We start from the raw sequence: 11,235 nt of genomic DNA on the forward strand, positions 1-11,235 counted from the left end.
TTGGTAAGATGGTAATTCTCCCCCAAACTGATTCATAGACCCAACGCAAACTCACAATGCCAGCAGGCTTTTTTAATATTACTGATGCATTGATCTCAATACGTAGATCCCAATGGAAAGGTCACAGAATAATAAGAGTCATTATGGAAAAGAAGAACAAGGTTGGAGGACTCACACTTCCCAGTTTCAAAGCTACTGTAACCAAGAACATGTGGCCCTGGCATCGGGACAGCCACACGGATCAACAGGACAGAATGGAGAGTCCGGAAATAAATCCTGACACTTACGGTCAACCGATGTTCAACAAAGGTGCCAAGACAACTGAATGGAAAAAGGACAGTTTTTCCCAATAAATGATGCTGAAACAGTAGAATATGCATACGAAGGAGGAGGAAGAGGAGGAGGACAGGGAGGGGGAGGAGGACTCAGACCTTCGCCTCACACCACCTGCAAAAATTAACTCACAATGTGTTACAGGTCTAGAAGCAATCATTACGACTTTAAAACTTCTGGAAGAAAACATAGGAGAAAGTCTTTGTGACCTTTGATTAGGCCAAGATTTCTTAAATATAATACCAAAAGCATGCTCCAAAAAATAATTTGACAAATTGGACTCCCTCAAAATTAAGAATTTTGTTCTTCAGTAGAGACCATTAAGAAAATGAAGACAATACAAAGACTGGAGAGAATATATACAAATCATATATTTGGCAACGGATTTGTATCCGGACTATACGAAGAATTTTTACAACTCAAAAATAAGGGGACAAACAAGCCAATCTATAAAAAGAACAAAAAGAAAGAAAGAGAGAAAGAGAGAAAAGAAAAAGCGAAAGCAAACATTTGGACAGACGCTATGCCAGTGGAGACAGGCACATGGCTTTAAGAACACGAAAGGAGGTTCATAATCATTAAGCATTTTAAAAATGCAAATTAAAACCCCCGTCAGATGCCGTTTCACACCCACTGGAATGGCTTCAATCACAAAGAGAGGCAATAACAGGTGTTGGTGAGGAGGGAGAAACTGGAACCCTCAGGTATTACTGGCGGGGAAATAGCTCTGGCAATTTCTTAAGCCATTAAACATAAGTTCGCAATAAACACAGCAATTCCACACCTCCGCATCCACCCCGAGAAACGCAGACGCGTGTCTACGCAGAGATGTTCCAGAACCCTCGCAGCTGCTTCACCTGTCACCGCCAGCGCTGGGAACGGCCCGAACGGCCGTCAGCTGTTGCGGATAAACGAAAGGCCGCCTGCCTGCCAAGTAGCGAGCTACTCAGCCATAACAGGTGTCCGAAGTCTGCTCCGTTCTCTCGGTGTTTCATCCGGACAGTTGCTGTAGCCGCATCTTCGAGCTGACTAGTGGACTCTTCCGCAACGTCTGACCTGCCGTTCATCCCACCCAGTGTGAGTCTGATCTCACACCGTGCAGTTTTCACCTCTGGACGTTCAACCTGGGTCTTTCTGACGTCTTCTACACCTCCACCTACATTCTCGGCACACGGATCACAGTTATCCGCCTGCAGGTACCCACCATCTGCAAGGGGCATCGCATTAGTGTTCCTCATTAGAGTCAGCAGACGGACGTCAGTCCCTGGCCTGCGAAGACACTGTGCCCATGTCTTTGCGAACCACCTCGTGGACCCTGCATTCTTCCCAGGTCACGACGTGGAAGAATTCCCCTGCAGCAGTGCGCTTGAAACCCCACGGTCAAACTCGCCTGGACCTCGCGGCCCACCCTTGCAGGAGCAGCACCGTGGCATCTCTGCATCGACTCACACACACCCGTTCCCTGGAGAAACACGCGGGCAGCAGCCACGCTACCCCGGCAGTGCCGGGCGTCGGGCAGAGGCCCAGCAATCGGAGACAAGCACAGAGGAGGACACCAACATGGACGAGGGGTGCAGGAAGGTGGTTGGAGGAGCGGAGCCTCCTGCACGGAGTCCGGGAAGGGAGCGAGAGCGGCCTGCTGCAGTGGGGGGTCTCCGCAGACGGTGCGGCATGAGCACAGGGGCTTCGGGGAGCTCGGGGTCAGAGCTTCTCCCAGGGCCGTCCGCGGGGCCGCGCCAGTACCCAAACTCCTCGCTGCAGCCTGTGACGAGACGACAGCAAAAGCTGAGAATAAGTGTTCAGAATTGTTTTTAGAAAATCGACAGGGTAATTTCATGTCTGTTGAAATTAATAATGAAAAAGTGGATTCTGTATTTTGTAGGCCTTTTGATTTCATTTTTTGGGTAATTTCTTCTTGCTGTAATTTTCAAAATACTGTCTGTGATGGACAGAAAAAAACCATTCCACCACCGCAGATGATTAGAGATGCACCGAACAGTTCCATGTGGCTGAGGGCGCAAGGGGCAGGGTGGCAGGGACGGGGGAGGGACCAGGCCCGGAGGTCTGAGCTTCCTACTGCAAGCAGGAGGGGCCGCTCCCGCGTGTCCAGCAGGGTGGACTTGACCACACTCACCTTTCGGATAGTTCTGGTAATTATACGAAGGATGGCGTGGAAGGAGGGAAACCAGGCAGACGTGGAATCAGGAGACCTCAGTGACATTTTCCGAGTCCTGGAGTCCCTTCCCGGCACAGCGCCAGGAAGAGCTGCTGGTCGTGGGGGTCGTCTGTAGGCTCAGCCTTGCCCAGCCCGGACCAGGGGCTCTGGGATTTCTTTACTGGGGAGATGACGGGGTGCAGGGGCCGTGGATTTATAACGAGGCCACTCCACGCACACAGGCAGGAAGTGAGAAAGGCGTTCCCCTTGATTTTGTGCATTTGGGGGAAGTTTTAGCTATTTTTCAACCCTTCAGACGCAGGTATTTGGCTGAGGTGTCCACACAGCCAGACCATCCCCAGTCACCAGCGGGAAATCCCGGCTGTGGGGGGCGCGTGACCCAGCTGTGGACACACGGGAAACCAGGCAGTCTTCGGGCCGGTGATTAAGTGAGTCACTGCAACACTCTGCCAACGACAATTTAAATTTTAAAATAAACACCTTCTTTTACAGCATGGAGATTTAAAGGGGGATAAATAAATACGTAGCAAATCCTCCCTGCCTCACTATTTGCTTTTCCTCGCCGCAAAGTCAAGACTGGGGAGTCTCTCAGAGAAAAATAAATGTCAGGTTCGGTCTCAGAGTGACACGTCCTTGCTTCAAGCCCCCAGCACCAGCCCGGCCCTCGCCTGTGGCTACAGGGTTCCGTGCGGAAGAGCGTGCGCTGTCAGGAGGGCTGTGGGGCCCGGGAAGGCCAGCCCACCCCTCAGGGAGGCTCCTGTCCCCTCCCCAGACTGGAGAGTCAATACAATCCACGCAACAGTGGAATCAGGCCTCCCCCGGGGCAGGAGAGGGAGTTATGAACTCTGCTCCAAGAAGAGTCCTAAGGAGGGAGCGTTGGAACTGGGTTCTGTGACATGAATAGGAGTTTGCCGGGTCTAGAGCCTGCTCCAGGAGACACGAGGGAGGAACAAGAAGATGGAAAAGCACAAGCAGAGACATGGGAGCTAGAACTCTCTAATGCATATTAGACGAGTCAGAGGGCAGAGAAAATAAACAGAAGAGAAAATGCTTTTAAAAATTGATGACCAAAAATTAGTAAGAAATAAAGAAAATGTTAAGACCTTGAATTAAAATAACAAGACCTAAAAAAAGGTGGGGGGTGGGGGGGACTAGACAAAGTTGAAGTAACATCTAAAACATCAAAGGTAAAGGAAAAAAACCTAAAAACTTTCAGAAAAAAATTATGCCAATAAATAGAAATAAGAATCAAGTTGGTATCACACTTGTCAACAATCTAAACAAAGCAATGGTGTGATAACTTTTAAATATTAAGGGAGGCTGGGCACGGGGTCTCATGCCTGTAGTCCCAGCTCCTCTGGAGGCTCAGGCAGGAGGATCGCTTGAGCCCAGGAATTGGAGGCTGCAGTGAGCTATGACTGCACCACTGCACTCCAGCCTGGGTGAGAGAAACTCTGTCTCTAAAAATTTTTTTTTTTAATATTAAGGGAAAAATTACCCCAGACTGTCTTATCAAGCTAATCTATTATTTAATACTAGGGTAAGATAAGATTTTCTTAGGCATAAAAAAAATTGATGCATTTGACTACAGTCATAAAAAGATACTACACAAGAGTGAAAAACAAGACACAGAGTAGGAGAAAGTATTTCAGTACCTGTAGCCAAAAGATAAGAGCTCATATCCAAAGAATTAAAAAAAGCTCATAAAAATCAACAAAAAGACAAACATCCCTGAAAAATGTGGACAAAATACAGGAACATCTATTTTGAAAGACAGGATCAAAATGACTAACAAACTAATCAGGGAAATGCAAAATGAAGCCGTGCCAACACATATGCTGAAACTAGATTGAAAAATGAGTACATGAATGCATTTGCAAGCTGACTGGTCCTTTAATAAACACCTGGCGAGACCAGTATCGTTGCCATGGTGGAACAACAGCTCACAAACCCTAGTGGCGGGAGATCCAATTGCAAAGTCAACTCTGGGACACGTTTGCTTTTACCTAGTCAAGTTGCAGGTACCTAGAGCATAATACCTAGAACCCAGCAATCCCACTACTAAGTACCAACTCTAGAAAAACTCATTGGCACATCCACCAAGACACATGTGTGGGACTGTTCATAGCAGCCTGGCCCATCGTTGCCTGAAACATGCAACAGTCCACGGAGCCCATCAGCTGAGCTTGGAGAGATAAGCTGTGCCGTAGCCACACGAGGAATTGCTAGACTGTGCTTGAAATTGGTGAAATACAAATAGTCCCAAAACACGGATGGAACTCCCAAACATAACTTTAAGTACAACAACTAGACAGATAGGATGCCGGTCCTGTAAAATCCACGTGCGATTTCACTGTACGAAACAGCATAGACGAACCGAACGGCGAGTGGCAAAGCCATAGAGACAAGCAAAGAAAGGGTTTCACGAGGGTCCAGGTGGTTGCTACCTGAAGGGGAGGGAGAGGGGTGACCGCAGAGGTGCCTGGCAACATTCTGTAACACTTCACGACCGGGGCGCTGGTTCTGAGTCTCTTCTTCCTTACGTGCCAACCTATACGTATGTCTGTGACCTTTACTGTGCATGTGTGTCACAATTCAGAGAAGAAAAGAAGGTAAAAATAAAGAAGGCAGGCGGGCAGGTTGAAAAAGAGACCTGCATCACGTAGCCCTGGGCGAAGACAGGTGCGAGCTGTGCCCGACAGGTGTGCCAGAGTGGAGCCCGCACCGTGGGTCCAGACCTGGTCCCCCAACACTAACTCTGGGCACGCAAAGAGCAGAATCTCCAGAATTCTGATTTATTGATTTATAATGAGAAATAAAGTTGGATATGGAAATTTATGTAAATTAATGAATGAAATCATTAAAAGGAAGGTATGTAGATAGTTTACAAAGCTTGTTTCCATAGGAAATTTTTTTCAAATACAAGGTTAGACTTTTCATTGTTGGACTAACCAGATTTTAAGGTGAGAACCATTTTAATGACATAGAGCAGCGTTATACGCTGACAAACAGCACGCTAGATCAAGATGTGGTGGCTGTGAATACACACTCCCTTTCAAATACCCCGTCACCGTATACAAAGTAGCAATGGACAGAATTATGAGACAAAATAGAGACAACAAAATTTATTGCCCAAGATCATCACAAAGCCCTATTAGAAACGGGTAGATGAGAGGGACAAAAACAAAAAAAAAGTCAAAAATGATAAAGCATAAATACATATAAAATTTGATTGACAAGAGTAATAAAAATCCCAAAGCAAAATACACGTGTGTGTGTGGAGGGAGCTTCCTCAGCCACCGAGACGGACGGTGGGGCCACGACACGCCCCGCACGGGCCACCCGGCGTCATGTATGCCCTGAGCACAATCGACACAATCAGAAATCAATAACAAAAATGATTAACATAAACAAAATACCATGTGTGCAAAAACTGCAACAGCACTCTGCCAAAAAGATTTCAAGATAGAGAGTAAAGCATAAGAAGATTAGAAAATAATGGGACCGCACCACAGTGCTGGCTGCGTGTGTTTAAATATATTTATCAGAAAGTAAGAAAAAATGAAAAAAATTGAGCAAAGCATTCAATTCAAGCAGAAAACAAAGGAGAAACAGAAGCAACCCAAAGGGGAAAAAATAAGGAAACAAATAGATAAGGACAGAAATCAATGAAATAGGAAAGATTAACAGAACTGAAAGCTGTTTCCTTAAAAGATTAGCAAAGTATACAAACCTCTGGCAAATCTAATCAATGAAATGAGGGGAAGATGCAGATTTACAAAACACAGAATCCAAAAGCGGAAATAGCTACACAAAACAACAGAGAATTTTTTTAATAGAGACAGAAATTTGAAAATAGGCAAATGGATAAATTTCTGGAAAAAGTATAATATTTCAAATCGGGGCAAGGAGAAATAGAATATTTCAATTTATAATTTGTAATGGGAATTAAAACCTCCCCCAAGAGGAAAAGACAAAACAACAACAAAATTCAGGCCTAGAAAGCGCCACAGGAAAGTTACACCAAACTTTCAAGGAAGAGAGAATTTTTATCTTACACAAGTTGCAAGTTGTTCCAAATAATGAGAGAGAGAGTGAGAGAGAGAGAATATGGTTCTATTAATTTTAAAAGTGTTTTATTAATTCCAAATCAGGTTAAAAAACACTTCTGAAAGCAAAATATAGGCTCTTTTCATTTATGAAAACGCTTACTCATATATTTGCTCATCAACTTTAAAAAGAATACTATATCATTATACAACAAAGGAATGAAAAGAAGTTTTAGCATAGAAAACCTGTGAATGCAATTCACCATTTTAAGGTACTAAGCGAAAGAAAGAAAAAAGTATTGACTAGAAGTCAGTAGAAGCCCCCCAAAAATGCACTTGAAAATATCTAACATATTTTTAAACAAAATCATGCATTTCCAGAAAACTGTAGACAAAGAGGAATGTTCTTTACCTGACAAATAACTATGCACTTACGGTATACAGCAAATGCCATAGTCAGTGGACTGATTTGAGACATGGCTCCTTCCAGCCTGGAACTAGGAGGACACAGCCATCCTCATCCCTCTGGCGATCCCCTGTCCAGTGGAAGAATCCAGAGGAGGGTCAACACCAGGTGGAAGTATCAAGGAGAGTCAAGGCTGTCCTTGCTGGCAGATGATATGATCACCTGAAGAGAAAACTCACCAGAATCAACAGAAAAAATTTTTGCCTTAAAAAGAGTTCTACAAAAATTGAGAGGTGTGATACCAACCATACGGTGTTTCTTCACACTGGTAATTTCTAACTAACGCATATAAAAATAAAACGATATGAGGCCTGGCGCGGTGGCTCACGCCTGTAATCCTAGCACTCTGGGAGGCCAAGGCGGGTGGATCGCTCAAGGTCAGGAGTTCGAGACCAGCCTGAGCAAGAGCGAGACCCTGTCTCTACTAAAAAATAGAAAGAAATTAGCTGGACAACTAAAAATATATATATATAGAAAAAATTAGCCGGGCATGGTGGTGCATGCCTGTAGTCCCAGCTACTCAGGAGGCTGAGGCAGGAGGATCACTTGAGCCCAGGAGTTTGAGGTTGCTGTGAGCTAGGCTGACGCCATGGCACTCTAGCCCAGGCAACAGAGCAAGACTCTGTCTCAAAAAAAAAAAAAAACAATATGCCATTTGCAATAGCAAGAAAAACTACAATGCATCTAAGAGTAAATGTAACAAAGAATTCATGAGACCTTTATAGAGAAAGCTTTAAAATTGATTAAAAGGTATAAAGAAAGTTTAGAATAAAGGGAAAATATCCATATCCAATAACGGGATAGCTTAACATTTGAAGAGATGACAATTTTCCCCAAAAGCGACACTTTAATAAGATTCCAATAAAATTTTTCAGGAGTAATTTTTTAAGACTTCAACAATCTTATTCTGACATCCATGTGAAAGAATAAAGTTCTGTGCAAAAAATAATCTCAGAAAAAGGGAGAATGAAAGGGGACCTGGCTTACAAGATATGAAAAAATTCCACAAAATACTGCCTCTTAAAATAGGAGTAATTTGGGTGTAGAAATATTAAATTCATAAGTGGAAGAAGACAGAAAGCTCAACACCAGACCCATGCATATTTGGGGACCTGCTTTCTGAGAGAGGTGACACCACACTTCAGTGAGACAGGAATAGGCCTCTTAATAGATGGTGTGGAGTACAACTGGCTCACCTCGCGGGTGAAAAGAAAATTGGAACTCTCCCTCACATCGAAGAAAATGATCTCCAGATTGGTTGAAAACCTAAATGCAAAAGGAATAACAATAAAGTTAATAGAATTCATTGTTCGAGAAAACTTTTCATCTGGAATTGAATATGTGCTTCCTATATAATGCCCAAAACGTGCAAAGTCTAAGGTGGAAAAACATGGATTTCAGCATAACAACGTTAATAATTTGGGTTTAAGGTAGAACGGCATCATTAAAGTAAACAGATGAGTGACAGATTCCAGAGGCAGGGAGCAGGCGGGGGCGGGGGATGGTCTGCATCTTAAAAAAAAAAAAAACAAACAAGAAATTGACATCCAGAATATGCAAGGGATTATTGAACGCCAACAAGATAAAGACAACAGACTTTACAACTGGGCCAGGTATATTCACAGGCATTCCCAGGAGAGGAAACGTCAATGGCTGCTAAGCGATGAGGAGATGCACCGCTTCATTGGGGCCACAGAGGTGCAGATTCGCGCAATGAGATTGCGTTTTGCACCCATCCATCCGATTGGCAACACTTGCAAGAGTATAACAATGGTGGGGGTGTGGCGAAGTGAAACCCTCATGCGCTGCTGATGGCGATCTAGTCTGCCACGCCAGTCTGCAGAGCGAGTTGGCTGTACCAAGGGAAGTTAACTGTGGGGTCTCCTATGGCCCAGCAGCCCCACTCCTGGGTGAAACCCCAAGTGTGAGGACTTTGCGGTACGTCTGTGACGGGGGAGCCAGAGGCCACCCAGGTGTCCATGCCAAGAGGATGGAACAGGTAAGGTGTGGCAGACGCCTGCTGGGAAGGAAAGCTTAGAGGTTCGTACAGAAATGTTGGTGTATTTTTAAAACAGTGTTGAGTGAAAACAAATAGGAAACAAATGAGATCTGTGGCACAATAACGTGTGGAAATTTAAGATGAACACGTAACCCTTGAAAAATTAGATTTTTTCTTTGCACAAATACTTAAGACCAGATAAAAATACATTAGAAAGAGCAACTCTGTCATATGGGAAGGGGGCGAATAAGAGTCAGGACTCTAGGAAAAGGGAAAACAAAATAAAACAGTGAGAGTTCATGTAGGGAAAGATGGTGATAATGGACTGAGAAGTGAGGAGTATGATTAACAGCTCTTTATGAACTTGCGAGCCAAAATACTACCACTATCACTATGACTGTCACTATCAATGCTAACACTATGCTATTCGTAATAGCAGTAGCATATAAACAAAAGCATCCTTCTGCATAGACCTGAGGTTGAAATCTTAAAATGCCTCTCAGCAAACGTGTGATCCTAGGAAAGTTACTCACCTGTCTGAACCTCAGTTTTCTCAAGCATGTAATGAAAATGAGCACAAAAATTCCTCTATTTTTTCCAAATTCAAATCCAAATAAAAGTCCAAATTCAAGAAAAGAGAGGACTGATTGCTCTTTAGCCATGGCAATGAGTAATCACCAGAACTGAATTTGAGCCTGTCCTGATCAATTGAGGACAATTTCTACCAGTAACCACACTTCGGAGTGACAGCCATTCCACTAAGCAAGCATCCAGGGCCAAGGTCACCAGTCCCCGAAGACTCCCTCTGCCACGAGTCTGAATTCCAGCAGTTTGCTGTGTTCGGGGAGAGTCTCCTGCAAGCACAGCTCTTCTGCACTTAGCAAGAATTACACTCAGCTGTTTTGGTTTCAGCATGTGGTTTGAGTGGTGCACTCTTGGTTTGACAAGGACGATTAAGCCCATCTTCTGGACATAATGAAAGGATCAGATGATCCATTTGTTAAGAGCTCATGAGTAGGAGGAGTGCCTTTGTTAGCCAGCAGCCGCTCATGCCTGAAGCCTCATCTGTAAACCACAGACAGGAAAGGAGATGCTGAGAAAAATGTCTGATGATGGAACGAACTGTTCACATACACGCGTGTGCTTTTGTCTCCAGACTGTCCCGTTAGGTCTTTGCATTGATGTGGAAGTGGTAAAAGCACACATTAGAGACAGCCTCTCGAATGCATTAAACCCCGGTGGAAGCCATGAAAGCGTGATAGGGAATGGGTAACTAACAGTAAATAGAGGTAGGAATAATGACGATGACTTGATTATCATTATCACGTTTTGAAAAGAATGTGAAAAGTAAAAAAAAGAAACAAAGAACAAATGGAAAACTAAGTGGTATATAGTTAAATCAGTTAAATTTTAAAATATTTCATCAGGTATGTCAAACGTAATGGGACTGTGTCCTCCAAATAAAGGATAAAGTGTCAGATTGAATGATAAAACAAAACTCAGATATATGCTACCAAATAAAGAAACATGTTAAAGATAAATACACATATAGATTACATTAAAAAAAACTGTGAAAAGATATACCACGCAAACATTAACACTAGAAAGCTGGTGTAGTTATCATTAGACAGAGTGAAATTTCAGATAAGAAGTATTACTAAAGAATAAGGAGGGGCATCTCATAACACTAATAGAGGTGAATCAACAGGAAGACATAATGCTATAAACAACAAGGCAAAATATTCAAATAGTCAAATAACAGGGAGACACCATTGTAGATTACACAGATGTTAAAAAGAAAACAAGATATTTTGAATGACTTTACGTCAAAATTTTCTGAAATTTTAAATGAAATTTACAAATTCCTTGGAAAACACAGGTTCCCAAAAGTTACACAAGAATAAAAACAAAACCTAGTCATTGACCTATTAAGCAGCTTTACTTCCTAATTTAAAAAGCCTCACACACATCTAAAAATTTTCAGTGATTTCATGGTAAATTCTTGAAAATATCTAAAGATGATAAAACACTACTAGGTACAGAAAGTACAAAGGATAAATATTAACATTTATTCATGATATAACTGGTACCCAACTAAGAATAGAATTGAACTTTCTTATTCTGAAAAGAGTTATCTTTTAAAAAGAAGAAAACATATAGCAAGCATCAGACTTTCTGAAAAAATATTGAAAGTCTTCCCTTGAGATCAGGG

The sequence above is a fragment of the Propithecus coquereli genome, unplaced genomic scaffold (assembly GCF_000956105.1).
Source record: "Propithecus coquereli isolate 6110/MARCELLA unplaced genomic scaffold, Pcoq_1.0 Scaffold480, whole genome shotgun sequence".
Taxonomy (NCBI): Eukaryota; Metazoa; Chordata; class Mammalia; order Primates; family Indriidae; genus Propithecus; species Propithecus coquereli.